Consider the following 14,515-nt stretch of genomic DNA (forward strand, 5'->3'; position numbering starts at 1 on the left):
TGCATATTTGAACCATTTCATGACATTACTTGATTTTGAAAAGCAACAAGTCCCTGAGGATTCGACCTTGGATTACTTCCGAGTAGTACTTGTGACTGTGTGCGCTTGCACAAGACTCTAATATTTTTTGAGGTAGAGGAAGTCCCAACAAGTTTTTGGCGCCGTTGCTGGTGCCTTAATTTTCAAAATCATATTGTTTCCAAGTGAATTGTTTCATGTGTTATTGTTGCATACCATGTCATTGGACTTAATTGTTATATCTAACCTTCGAGGGAGCTGTGTATGAGCACATGGTCTAGTTGGTTGACCTTTGATCCAGTGATTGAAAGAACCCTTAAGAGGTTATGGCGTGCGCAGAGGTTGAGAAAACCAAAAAGAGAAAGAAGTTGAAGAAGTTGAAGTTGAAGAAAAGACCATCGAGATGAATAGAAATCCACAAGATCCTCCACCAACACAAAATCTGTAACGCCCCAGGAATTTCACCATTTCCAAACAGGGACCGTTACTAAGACTACCTAAAATTTTTACATAAACAAGAGGATTGTCTTCACAACAATACTAAGCAATAAAGCTACCACGCTTCTTCTGCGCTACTCTGTTTTTCAACACTCACGAGAGCTTGAACAATTAGAACAACAACCATAAAGATTTAAGAGAAACTCGCATCCTATACAGATAAACCATTAAATACCGACTTCACATTAACAAAACCCTTCAAGGAAACCTCTACTAACTATAAACCATCCACTAAATGAATATTAACATCTCGAATGACCATGAAGCAAAAATTAATTCAAGTACAATCAACCTAAACAGATGTATTCATAAATATCCTAAGTAGGTTACAATCCCGTAGTTCAAGAAGCTAACAAATTAATGCTCTAAAAAGAATAATGAATCGGCAACCTTACAACATCCTTTAGACAATAAAACTAAACAAAACCAACCACTAACAACTCAACTACAAGATTAAATAGCCACAACTATCCTAACTAAAGGAAATTAATTGCACGCAGCATAGCTAATGGTCTTTCCGATCAAGCCTCCTCCTCGCCATCACCATCCCAAGAGCTAGCTCGATACCTGCAAACTGGAGGGGAAAAAGAGGGATGAGTACAACCACAGTACTCAGTAAGCAGCCCTTATCTGAAGGGTCACGCACAAACAGCATACTTACCAAGGAACAACGTGTCATGCTTATTAAAGAATCAACATATCATGCTTATCACAACTCTCGAGCTTTGAATAAATAGAAACATATCACAAGAAGCAGTTTATGCAAATGTTTAACTCTATATGTACCGTACATGTCAAACTCATCCTTACACATTGACTACCAACCTCTAGTCTCCCTAACATCTCAAGTACCTCTATGCTTATCACAGCTATCCTAGCCTTCCACAGTTAACTCCTTCGAGTAGAGTCGGCCCCTGACCATTTATACCCAGAGCCTCGACCCTGCAGCATCGGCCCTCGACCATTTATACCCGAGGCCTCGATGACTTCACCATCTATTGGCCCTTGACCATTTATACAGAAGGCCCCAATAGTGTTCCTTTCAAAAGATTCCTCGCATCGACCCTCGACCATTTCTACCCGAGGCCTCGACACTCATCCTTATCCAATATTGGTGTATTGACCCTCGACCGTTTTTACCCGAGGCCTCGATACCTAATTAGTGACGTATCAGCCCCCGACCATTTATACCCGAGGCCCTGACACTCACCCATTCACTTTCTTCAAGAATCCAACTCTCACCAGAGTCTTACTATATTATTTCTTAAGCCAGTACCCCTGCATCTTCCAACTCACAAATACAATTCAGCATGCTTCCACAACATAGACAACTTTCTAATAATGAGATAACAGCCCAATCATGCTTAATATCCCACATCATTATTTAACAAGCATTACTAAGTATAATAACTCACAAAACCCGCCGAACAATTCATGCATATCCAGGCAACAAACATTACCACAACAATACTCAACAGTTTAGCAAAGCAGAAATCTCACCATTTTCATCGACAAACATCCAACACTACTCCAAGTATGTCGACTAACACAACGAGAATTAATTAACACGATGACGTAACAAAAATTAACATTAAACGCCACAAAAACAGCACATTAGAGTCCATTTAACATACATTAACGCACGCACATGCCCCTTGTCTACTTACTTTGTTATGTCCCAAAACTCTCACAAGAGTCCTACTTGCTACTACGTCATGCCTCATGCATCAACAATCTCATAACAATCCAATATGCGATACACCAAAATGATCATATGTAAAAGCCAATCAATCTAAAATAGTCCAGCATGATCCAACAGCTCCAACAGGCATCGTTCACAGAAAAGGCACAACCAACAACTTAACCAAAATATAATTGATAAATACCCAGCATACATCAAACACAACCGATTTCTCATAAATATTCAATATGCTTTCGAAACAACAGACTATAGTACCGGTATACAAATTTCATCATGAAAACCAATTAGAACATAACAGCAATTCAATCATAGTCATCCAAGATTACCTGGCTACAATTTATTCACACAACCACATAATTTTCCCAAGATATATCAACAGTTTTATCAACAATGACGTTTACTAAATGATAACAACGACAAGCAACATGCAAGTATCACACATGGGCACACGAGCAAACAACCATATCATATCAGCACACAAAAACCAATCCCTCCAGTAAGAAACTACTTACAAACAAATGTCCTAAGGCTCTTAAGCTTGTCGAAGACTTCCTAAATCAAAAGAAGTACGATTTCGAGGTTAGTAACCGATTAGAAACACTTAAATATAATTGAAACCGAGTTTAGGTGAGTCGTTACCTACTAACTCACACTAAGACCACTTGGGTTGAGAGTGGGTCGATGTCAAATGAGCTCGGCACTTCAAAACTGAGTTCGAAAAGCCTCAGGCTTGTTGCTCCTACGCCGAAAAGGAATGGGTAAGGCTGGTTTGAGTCCAAAAAGAAGTGGGTCAACACCGAACGATGGCGAACGGGGTGGGTATTGCAAATCGGCTTCATACGAGGTGTGGGCCACTGCCCAACGTCATCGAAACGATGGAAAAACGTCAAGACTCGCCAGCTTCACGAATCTAAGATGTTGCTGCTGCTGTTGTCCAAAACTGATGCGAATGTGCCGTGAGTGTGGGTTGTTGCAGTACAAAGCTAGAGGAGCTGTCACGCATGAGGCCGCCGGAACCCAGACGCGCCGCCGCGAAACTGGTGCAGGACGCCGGAGTTGCCGCGAAACTGCTGCAGAAGCCGCCGCTGTCGCCGGAGGGCGTTGGGTTTGCTCGTGGAGGGCCGCTCGTCTTGGAGAGAAACGCCGCAAATCGACGTTGGCCGAGGCTTCCAGTTGCTGCTGCAGGTCGGAGAGCACGCCAGCCGCCGCTGATGTCGAAGTGTCGAAGAAACGCCCGTGGTCTCACCGGAGGCTCACCACCGTCGTCGCCCGCCGTCAATCAGGGAATGCCGTCGCTCGCCGAGGCCACCAATGGCGCTGCAGTCGCCGGAGAATGGGAGGTGTTGCGGTGGAAATGAAAACCGGAGGGGGAAGGTGGCGGCTCAACAAGGGGAAGAAGAAGAAGAAGGAAGGGGAAGAATAAAAGATTTAGGGTTTTCTATTTCTTTTAATTGGTTTTAATCCCTTTCTCTTTAATTTGTTTTAACACTTATAGCCCAAACCCCAATTCTCAAAGGAGGCCCCAAATAGATAACACAATGGCCCAAAACAACAAGCCCAAAATTTCACTTTAAAAATCAAATAAAACCCATGACAACCCGAAATAAAATATTTAACTTAAACTCTAAAACCCAAGAATAATAATCCAAAAGTAGAATTTAGGAAAAATCCTAAAACCCCTGAATTTAAGATTTAGCTAAAAAATCTCCTACACAGGTCGAGAACTTAAATTATCTTAATCCAATGAAATTAAACTTAATTCTAATTTAGCCCAAAAATTAGAATTCCAAAGTTAGAAGATCCAAGAATTAAAGTTATCAACTTAGGGAAAAATCCAAAGACACTATTTATGTCTTAAAATAAACGAGTCAGAGAACGCGGGGCGTTACAAAATCCACCTGTGAACAAAGGATATATGGCAGGTGAAGGAGCAACAAACCGAGCAGGAGAAGTGCCTAATTCGATCCTTTTAGCGGATAAGCAAGATGTAGCCATGCAGAACTATGTCACTCATGCGTTCACAACTTAAATTCAAGGATAAGTAATCCTTTACCCCAAGCTTCACAGTTAGAGCTTAAGCTAGTCATGTTCCAGATGTTGTAGACGATGTGCCAGTTCAGAGGATTAACTAGCGAAGATCCTTACTCCCATCTCAAATCTTTCATTGAAATAGATAATGCATTTCAACTTCCTGGTGTCTCAGAGGATGCACTAAGACTAAAAATGTTTACTTTTTCTCTCTGGGACAATGCAAGGACTGAGCCCATGTTGGAAAAGTACCACACTTTTATGAGGAACGCTGACCTTCGAGAAGACATTGTGTCTTTTTGACAAAAGGAGAACGACATGTTGAACACCGCAAAACATTGTTAGAAAAGTCAGTTAATGAGATTGTTGACACTTTGAACAAGATGACATACATTAATGACCAAGGCGAAGTAGGAAGGTCATCGCCAAAGAAGCAAGTAAGCCCAAATGGGGACTATAAAGCAAACGTTAAAATAGCTGACAATGAGAAAGGAAACCAAAATCGCCACTTCAGCGATTCTTGAACACTGTAACGCCCCAGGAATTCCACCATTTCCTAACAGGGACCGTTACTAAGCCTACCTAAAATTTTCGCATAAACAAGAGAATTCTCCTCACAACAACACTAAGCAGTAAAACTACCACGCTTCTGCTGCGCTACTCTGATTTCCCACACTCACGAGAGCTTGAACAATTAGAACAACAACACTCATGTTTTAAGAGAAACTCAATCCTATATAGATAAACCATTTAATACCGACTTCACATTAACCAAACCCTTCAAGGAAACCTTACTAACTATAAACCATCCACTAGATGAATATTAACATCTCGAATGGCAATGAAGCAAAAGCTAATTCAAGTACGATCAACTTAAACAAATGTATTCATAATTATCCTAAATAGATTACAATCCCGTAGTTCAAGAGGCTAACAAAATTAATGCTCTAAAAGAATAATGAATCGGCAATCTTACAACATCCTTTAGACAATAAAAGTAAGCAAAACCAGCCACTACCAACTCAACTATAACCCTAAATGGCCACAACTATCCTAACTAAAAGAAATTAATTGTACCAGCATAGCTAATGGTCCTTCCGATCAAGACTCCTCCTCGCCATCACCGTCCCAAGAGCTATCTCGATACCTGCAAACTGGAGGGGAAAAGAGGGATGAGTACAACCACAGTACTCAGTAAGCAGCCCTTATCTGAAGGGTCACGCACAAACAGCATGCTTATCAAGGAACAACGTGTCATGCTTTCTAAAGGATCAACACACACACATCATGCTCAACCAAATCATGAAACATTCACAGTCATGCTTTTCATCACAGTATGCACTCAAACGTAGACACATTCTATAAAGTTCAGTGACAACCACAACCAGGAACACATTAACTACCAGTATCAACCTCTAGTCTCCCTAACGTCTCAAGTATCTCTATGCTTATCACAGCTACTCTAGCCTTCCATAGTTAATTCCTTCGAGCAGAGTCGGCCCCTGACCATTTATACCCAGAGCCCCGACCCTGCAACATCGGCCCTCGACCATTTATTCCCGAGGCTTTGAACTCTGCATCGACCGTCGACCATTTATACTGGAGGCCTCGATGTCTTACAATCTATTGGCCCTTGACCATTTATACCCAAGGCCCCAATAATTCTCCTTTCGAAAGACTCCTCGCATCGACCCCCGACCATTTATACCCGAGGCCTCGACGCTCATCTTTATCCAATATTGGCGTATCGACCCCCGACCATTTATACCCGAGGCCTCGATACCCAATTAGTGACGTATCAGCCCTCGACCATTTATACCCGAGGCCCTGACACTCACCCATTCACTTCGTAACTTTCATAACTCCACATATCATTTCTAGCCTCCAACCAGGATTTCAGTACTACTTCCCTAATAACAGCAACCACCACAACGCCCATCACGACACAACCACTAGTATGATTTCAATGCATCACAGATCTAAAAAAAAACACAAAGTTTGACAGCAACCAACCTGATCACAACATAGAGCACACAAAAGCTTCAACAAATAACCCTATGGCATGCTTCACATAACATACATTTCACATAGCGGTTCAGAAAACTTTTAAGAACACGCCCAACACAATTCATCCAAACATTTAATATCCAACATTCGAAGAAATCATCCAACATCAGTATTCAATAAGCATTGCTAGACATAAATAAACACATCAGACACGCCAAACATCTTATGCAAAATTCAGACAACAACATCTCCACAATAAGTCAACTTTAGCGAGCATTCCCTGCAACATACATCATTCCACATCAGATCTCAGCAGCTCAACAGTACAGAATTCACACTATTATCACCGACGGACATGCAACACTACTCAGGCACATAAACCAGCATAAACAAGAGTTACACTGCACAATAACGTATCAAAATCAATATTAAACGTCATAAAACAGCACAACGACAACCAAATAATAAACATCAACGCACGCCCCGCCCCTCGTCTACTTACTTCTCCTTACTTGATAGGCCACCAATTCCAATCTTTCAAGTGCATCGACAAGCCATTCACACATCTAATGAAAAAACAATTATCCAACATGCTCTTCATCGTACAAAACAAGAAAATAATCCTGTAGCTTCCAACTAAACAAACATAAACTAAATAACATAAAACTATCACGTGCATTTTCAATCCCAAGACATGCTTTCAAACATCAAAGCTTAATCACTTCGAACCATACCGAGCAGCAACTTTCAAGGCACATCCAATAATCATGACACAAGATATTTTCCTAATATGTAAAAGGAAAGGAACAAAAGAAACAACAAGGATGCAACCCAACAATAACAACTAGAAGTCCTCAAATGATGCCCAACAAACTCTAAATACATGAGATATTCAAGTATAGCAAGGTTAAGCATGAAACCATCTCAATAACACCTATTAACTTACATATTAATAAATAATAAACACACCGAAAGCACCACACAATTCATACATATTCAATCAACAAACATCCCCCAAGTAAGAACTACTTACTAACAAAGAATCTAACTCTTCTAAGCTCCGCCGAAAACTTCCTAAAAACATAGATACAAGCTTGAGTTAGAGTCCAAACATAAACACATAAATCAAATCCAACAACGGGTCTAAGTGAGTCATTACTTACTAACTTCCACCGAATGGTTCCCTAAAATCAATTGGGTTAAAACTGGGTCAAAGTGGAAAAAGCTCGGTACTTCAAAACGGAGTTCGAAAATGCTTGAGCTTGCTAGTCCGATGTCGAAATGCGATGGGTACTGCAAATCGACCTTCGTAGAAGGGTGGGTATCACGAACTGAGCTTCATTTGGGTATGGGTCAACGTCGAACGTCACTGGAAGGTCGGAAAACGTCACTAAATTCGCTGGGTTTCGCGAATCCGAACTGTTCGGGGCTGTCGAGGCCAGAGGACGAACCAAAACTCCTCTGTCTGTCGTGCACCGCCGGGGACAGTCGCTGGAACATCGTACCAATGCCGGATCTGAGCTCGGGCCACCGAAATCCACGAGGTACACCGCTGTACCGCCGCCACTGCTAAAGGATCGCTGCACCGCCGTCACTGTCGCAGCCTGGGTGAGGTCGCCGCTGCCGTGGTCTCACCAAAAGTGCCGCAGAAAATGAAAAGGGAAGAAGCTGGATCCGGTTCGTGGAGGACCCACCGGCACGGATCAGAGTTGTAAAACCCGACTCCACCACGCGACACCCGACACAACACTCACGAGAGCATCCCGACACAAGACGCTACCGTTGATAGAACCGACTGACGCCAAGGAGCTATGTTGTTCGGGGAATACCGCCGCACGCCAAAAACTAAAACTCGTGGGTTAAAGATCTGTCATCGCTGCTCGTGTGGGGACAAAACGGCCGTGGATGAAGCTTGCGTCGCCGGATCTACGTGCTCCGTCGCCGTCTACTCGTCGGAGGAGTCCGTCGAATCTGAACAGGAAGAAGGGAAGAGGGGTGCGGCGGCTGCAACAAGAAAGGGGAAAGGGGGAGAAAGAGATGGCTAGGGTTTGACTTGTTTTCCCTTTTGATTTTCTTTGTTTTTACACTAAAAGCCCAATTCCCAAATTAATAGAAGGCCCATGGGTTTGAAGAAACTAAAATGCTACTTTCAAACAATATAAACTCAACGATCTCCGACTAAAACAAAAGTAAACAAATAAATCTAAGGCCCGAAGCGAAAATCCTAAAGAAAACACTCCAGTAATTAAAATAAACTCACAACAACCCAAAATAAAATCCAAGAGGAAAAATAAAATTTCCAAAAGTTTAATTAAGTTTTAATTAAAATCTCTTTTCAAAATTTTAGAACTTAATTATCTAAATCAAACGAAAATAGACTTGATTTGAAATTATCCAAAAATAAAACTCCAAAATAAGAAGTTTCAATAATTTCACTTAACGAAAAAGGAAGAAATCCAAAGGCACAATTACAGATATATCTTGTATTTATTGTGGTGATAACCACTTGTATGAGAAGTGTTCAGCTAATCCAGCGTCTGTTTTCTATGCAGGTTAAGCTGCCCAACTGAATTTCAATCTGAATTCAAATACCTACAACCCTAGATGGATGCACCATCAAAACTTCTCTTGGCGTAATCAATGAGGAGCAAGTAGCAATGAGCAAGCACCCGCTCAACAATATAAGAAAAACTACACTCCTCCTGGTTTTCCTATGCAACCCGCATTGCCGCAACAACAATACAATTAACAAATAGCTAAAAACAACACTCAACAAAGTGGTAACAATGAGAGTTTGGAGGCCACGATGAAAAAATACATGACAATGAATGATGCCCCGATGAGAAGCTTGGAGATGCAAGTGGAGCAGATAACGAATGAACTAAAATCAAGACCACAAGATACACTTCCAGGACACACAGAGAATCCGAACTGAGATTGTAAAGGTAAGGAGCAATGTAAGGTGGTCATCACAAGAAGCATACTAAGTTATGACGGACCCTCACTTCCACATGGAGGAACCGATGCAGTTACACCTATTCCTGCATCCACTTCCACTCCACAACAAGAAGAGAAAGTAGAACCCGTAAGTTCATAAGAGAAAGGTAAAAAAGGCGGACAAACGTAAGGACGTAGTGGCGTGCACTACACTACAAGTAGGTAACGTTAAGATTCCTCCGCCTTTCCCCTGAAGACTAGTTAAGAAAAATCAAGATAGTCATTTTAAGAAGTTCTTCGAGATTCTAAAACAGTTGCATATAAATATACCTCTCGTAGATGCCTTAGAACAAATGCCTAACTACACTAAGTTTTAGAAAGATATCATATCTAGGTGTAAGAAGATAGGAGAGCATGAGACGGTAGCCCTAACAAAGTATAATAGTGATGCTCTAGGGAATCCATTGCCTGTTAAGTGTAAGGACCTGTGTAGTTTTACTATCCTTTGCTCGATAAGTGGTAAGAATCTAGGGAGAGCATTGTGTGGCTTAGGAGCAAGCGTTAATCTTATGCATCTTTCAGTCTTTAAAGAGTTAAAAAGAGGAGAAGCTCGTCCCACTACTGTGACTTTACAACTAGCTGATAGGTCCATAAAGAAACTAGAACGAAAAATAGAAGATGCGCTTGATAAGGTTGATAAGTTAATTTTTCCCACCGATTTCATAGTTTTGGATTGTGAAGTAGATCTTGAGGTAACGATCATTCTTGGGAGGCCGTTTTTAGCAACTAGAGACACGGTATTCAAAGTTAGGAAAGGAGAAATCACTATGAAGGTCAATGATGAGGAAGTCACCTTCAACGTCCTTGATGCGATGCAACCCCCCGATGAAGTCGAGGACTGCTCTGCGATAGGGGCAATCATGGAGGAACTTGAGGAGATGATTGTGGAAGACATAGAAGCAGATTTGGAGGTCACAGAAAAGGAAGAGAAAATTGCGCCTGGACCAATTTTGCCACAATTTGAGCATTTTGAGTTGTTGCAGCCAACAATAGCTGATTTGAAAGCCTTGCAAACTTCCATCATTGAACCTCAAGAACTGGAGAAGAAACCCATGCCTTGGCATTGAAAATATGCTTATTTGGGTTTAAACGATAATTTGTCGGTTATCATTTCTTCGTATCTGCCTAATGAACATGAATATTTGCTTTTGCAGGTTTTGTCTAAGTACAACAAGGCTATTGGATGGACCATAGCGGACATAAGAGGAATTACCCTACTTTTTTCATGCATAAACTCATCCTAGAAAAATGAGCCACCAATTTTATCGAAAGCCAAGGGAGGCTAAACCCCAAAATGGAAGAGGTGGTCAAGAAGGAGATAATAACATCGTTTGACGCTGGGGTGATCTACCCCATTTCAAATAGTAGCTGGGTTAGCCCGGTTCAATGCGTTCCCAAGAAGGGTGTATGGCGGTGATAACAAATGATGACAACGAGTTGATCTCGACAAGGACAATGACTAGTTGGAGAGTGTGTATGGACTACCGTAACCTAAATAAGGTAACTCGAAAATACCATTTTCCATTACCCTTTATTGACCAAATGCTTGATCGTCTTGCAGGGAAGGAGATCTGTTGCTTCATAGACGGGTATTATGGTTACAACCAGATTACAATAGTCTGGAAGACCAAGAAAATACCACTTTCACGTGTCCATATGGGTCATTTTTGTTCCGGAGGATGTCGTTCGGTCTTTGTAACGCTCCACCACCTTCCAGATAAGCATTACCTCTATTTTATTTACATGGTAGAAAGCACGATAGAGATATTCATGGATGATATTTATGTGTTTGGTGATTCGTTTTCTAATGCCCCCGAATTTCAACAACATTCCCGAGGTAACCTTAAAAAATTCCCAATTCAACCCCCCCCCCCCCCCCCCAGAAGGAATGCATAAGGCAAAAAAAGTAGAAGATAAACCATAGGGAGGACCCATATTTCAATTCAACCTTATACCGAAAAATTTTTTCCCTTCATGGGCTATCACAAGTAAATTCTATTCGACCAACAAATCTAGGATAAACAGGAAATCCAAACAATTGACAACATATGTTCAAAGGAAAGGAACAAAATTCTTTAGTGCGTCAGAAACAATAATAACTAATCCACTACTAACAATCAATCCCAACGCCACAACATTCAATCTACAATTCAATGATCGTAGGTAAGGTTAACGCAACCTAAATGGTCATTCCTCAGTGAAGCCTTCTTCTCGTCACCACCACGGCCAATGACTCGGTCTACACCTGAAAACCATAATTGCAGAGGGGGTGAGTATGTAAAATACTTCGTAAGTAGCCCTCACTAACTAAAAACACACAACATGCTCGACATTGCAATAATAGCACAAAAATATAAACCATAATCAGCTTTCATAAGAACAGAAACGGAAAATTAATATGCATCACTCGTTCCCAAGTTCGAAGTCTCACCGTGACCGTACCTCGGCCACAAAGCCCTTTGACCCCTAGCTTAACCAACTCACTCTAGCCCATCATGTTATGTTAGTCCTCCAAGTCTTACTCTTTAATTCGTATCGGCCTTTGACCATTTGTACCCAATGTCCCGACACTCCACTACAGAAGCTTAGCGTTCGACTTTAACCCTTACTCTCGATGCCTCGAACTGTGCATCGACCCTTGACCTTTTCTATCCAAGGCCTCGATGACTACTCAGCGTATTGGTCGTTGACCGCCACCACGTCAAGACCCAATACTCATCATCAAAAGACTCGTCATGCCGACCCCTGACCTTTTGTACACAGAGCCTCGACACTCATCTCTACGAAAACTGGCGTATCGACCCCAGACCTTTTGTACCTAGAGCCTCGATACCCAGTAGTGATGTAACATCCTCGACCACTTGCCCCAAAGCTGGCCCACTCGTGAATCCACCTCTCATTACACGACAAACCCCATAGTCGAGTAATGGTCATCTGTTAAAATCCTATCATACCATTCTAATTCCCACATGGCATGTTTCCACATCAAAGTCATCCAATAGGACAGTAATGCATTAGAGAACACAATAACACACAATTTGACCCCATTCAGCTCAGGTCCACAATAAGTACTCCAACATAATAGTCCAAGCCAAGAAATAACATGAGTTACACAGTCACAAGTAGTAACAACAAGATCATAGCATATTCTACACCATATGCAATTCAATGATAATAATTCTCGTGATACAGGATGCTCTTATACTTAGAAACTATGAAAATAAAAGCCAACTAATCCAGACAAATTACTTCCACACCTTCTAGTATATATGATCACAATGAGAGTGTCAAACATATTCGAAAAAAAATAAGTTTCAGCACTTTATGTCCTGAAGGACTACGTCATGAGGGTTCAACATATAATAAGAAAATTTTCCAGCATGTGACAACATGAAAAGCCAATTCAGGAGTATCACAAACATCACATAACAATTATTTTCCAGCACCTAAGATCATGGAACAGCACAACATTTATTCTCAAAACAGACTTTCAACAATAATGTAACGTCCGATAGCATAAATAAGATAATTCAATAAGAAACCATGTCAAATACACCTAATAACGCACACACCCGCCCCTTGGTACAACTTACACACTGCTACACTCTTTAACCTTGCGTCGATTCAACACCTAGGCATCACGAGATAAAAGACAACAAGTTAAGACAAGATTTCAGCAATAGAAATAGGTTCTAAGAGAGTTTTGAATGCTCCATTACCACAAAATCAGCTTCGTTTAGGTGCGGGTAACTTGGATAACGCTCAAATGGGTGTGGGTCGTGTGAAACGGGCTTTAAACGACTATGGGTAACTGCCGAATGCCACAAAAAACTGCTTTAAGCGTTTCTGCAATAAGGAATTCACACCAGTCGAAAATGAGGATGTTGTGTGTGTTGGGGGAAATCGTACTTGAGGTCGTTGGCCGCCATGAACGCCGCACGCCACTATTAAGGAACCGTCCCGTTTGAACGATGCCGCTGAATGCTGTAAAACGTCGCAAGGAACCCGCTCGCCGCCACCACAAGTCGACATGCTGCCGACTGTTGCTGCCGCCAGAAACTGGGATGCACTGCAGTGGGGGAGAACGCCGGTCGTCGATGGAGATGTGGTGCGGCTGGGTGATACGGAGAAAAGAAAAGGATGAGGGGGGCTGGTGGCTCACGTGTAAGGGAGGAGAAAGGATCCCTAGGGCTTGTTTTATTTTTTTTTTCTTTTTCTAGGTTTTGAACTAAAAGCCCACTCACCCAAATTTTTTAAAAGAGGCCCATGGGTTAAAAATTAGAATTTCTAGGTTTCCAACAATACTAAGCTCAAACGTCCCAATTAACAAAAATAACTAAACAAGTCCAACGACCCCGAACAAAACGGAAAACAAATATTTCATTAATGGTAAACGTAAAGCTCAACAACAACACCACAGCACCCCAAAATAAAAATAAGGTGGAACAATTTAATTAATAAAGAAAAATAATATATATATATATATATATATATAATAATAATAATAATAAAAACCTCGAGAGTTAAGGCTAAAGTAACCTGAGTAACGCGGGGCGTTACACGTTTGATGTTTGTTTAGATAATCTAGAGAATGTTTTAAAAAGGTGTGAAGTGACTAATCATGTTCTTAATTGGGAGAAGTGCCACTTTATGGTACGTGAAGGTATAGTCCTAGGCACGTAATTTCAAGAAAAGGAATTGAAGTCGATAGGGCTAAAATAGACTTTATTGCCAAACTACCCAAGTTTGGCACACGCGGGTTAGAAGTTTCTTAGCACACGCGGGTTTCTACCGCCGTTTTATAAAAGATTATGCGAGAATTTCTAAACCTTTGTTAGAAGTGGATCGACCCTTTGATTTTGATGAAAATTGTTTGAAAGGTTTTGAGACAGTTAAAAATGCACTTAGCTCAGTACCTATCACAATTGAATCCGACTGGAACTTGCCATTTGAACTAATGTGTGATGCCAATGATTTTGCTGTAGGTGCAATGTTGGGTCAAGGAAAAGGTAAAGTTCTTCATCCTATTTATTATACAAGTAAGACCTTGAATAGTAGTCATTTAAACTACAACGTGACTTAGAAATAACTTTTGGTTGTCGTTTTCGCATTTGATAAATTTCGTTCATATTTGGTTGGGACAAAGGTGACAGATTTTACAGATCACTATACATTAAAATACTTGTTTTCTAAAATAGAAGCTAAGCATAGGTTGATTAGATGGATACTATTGGTACAAGAGTTTGATCTACAGATAAAAGATAG

At 41.1% G+C, this 14,515-nt stretch overlaps 1 long non-coding RNA gene across 1 annotated transcript; it reads right to left on the reverse strand.

The window, feature by feature from the left end:
• Positions 1–696: 696 nt before the first annotated feature.
• LOC148213078 (uncharacterized) lies at positions 697–3,436 on the reverse strand. The gene is made up of 3 exons (XR_015792910.1): positions 2,858–3,436; positions 2,731–2,770; positions 697–1,090 (listed from the first exon to the last, which is right to left on the reverse strand). It is a non-coding gene; the product is annotated as an uncharacterized LOC148213078 (long non-coding RNA).
• Between the last annotated feature and the right edge of the window lie 11,079 nt (positions 3,437–14,515).

The sequence above is a fragment of the Momordica charantia genome (assembly GCF_013281855.1).
Source record: "Momordica charantia cultivar OHB3-1 chromosome 1 unlocalized genomic scaffold, Mcharantia_2.0 BLBB01000001.1, whole genome shotgun sequence".
NCBI lineage: Eukaryota > Viridiplantae > Streptophyta > Magnoliopsida > Cucurbitales > Cucurbitaceae > Momordica > Momordica charantia.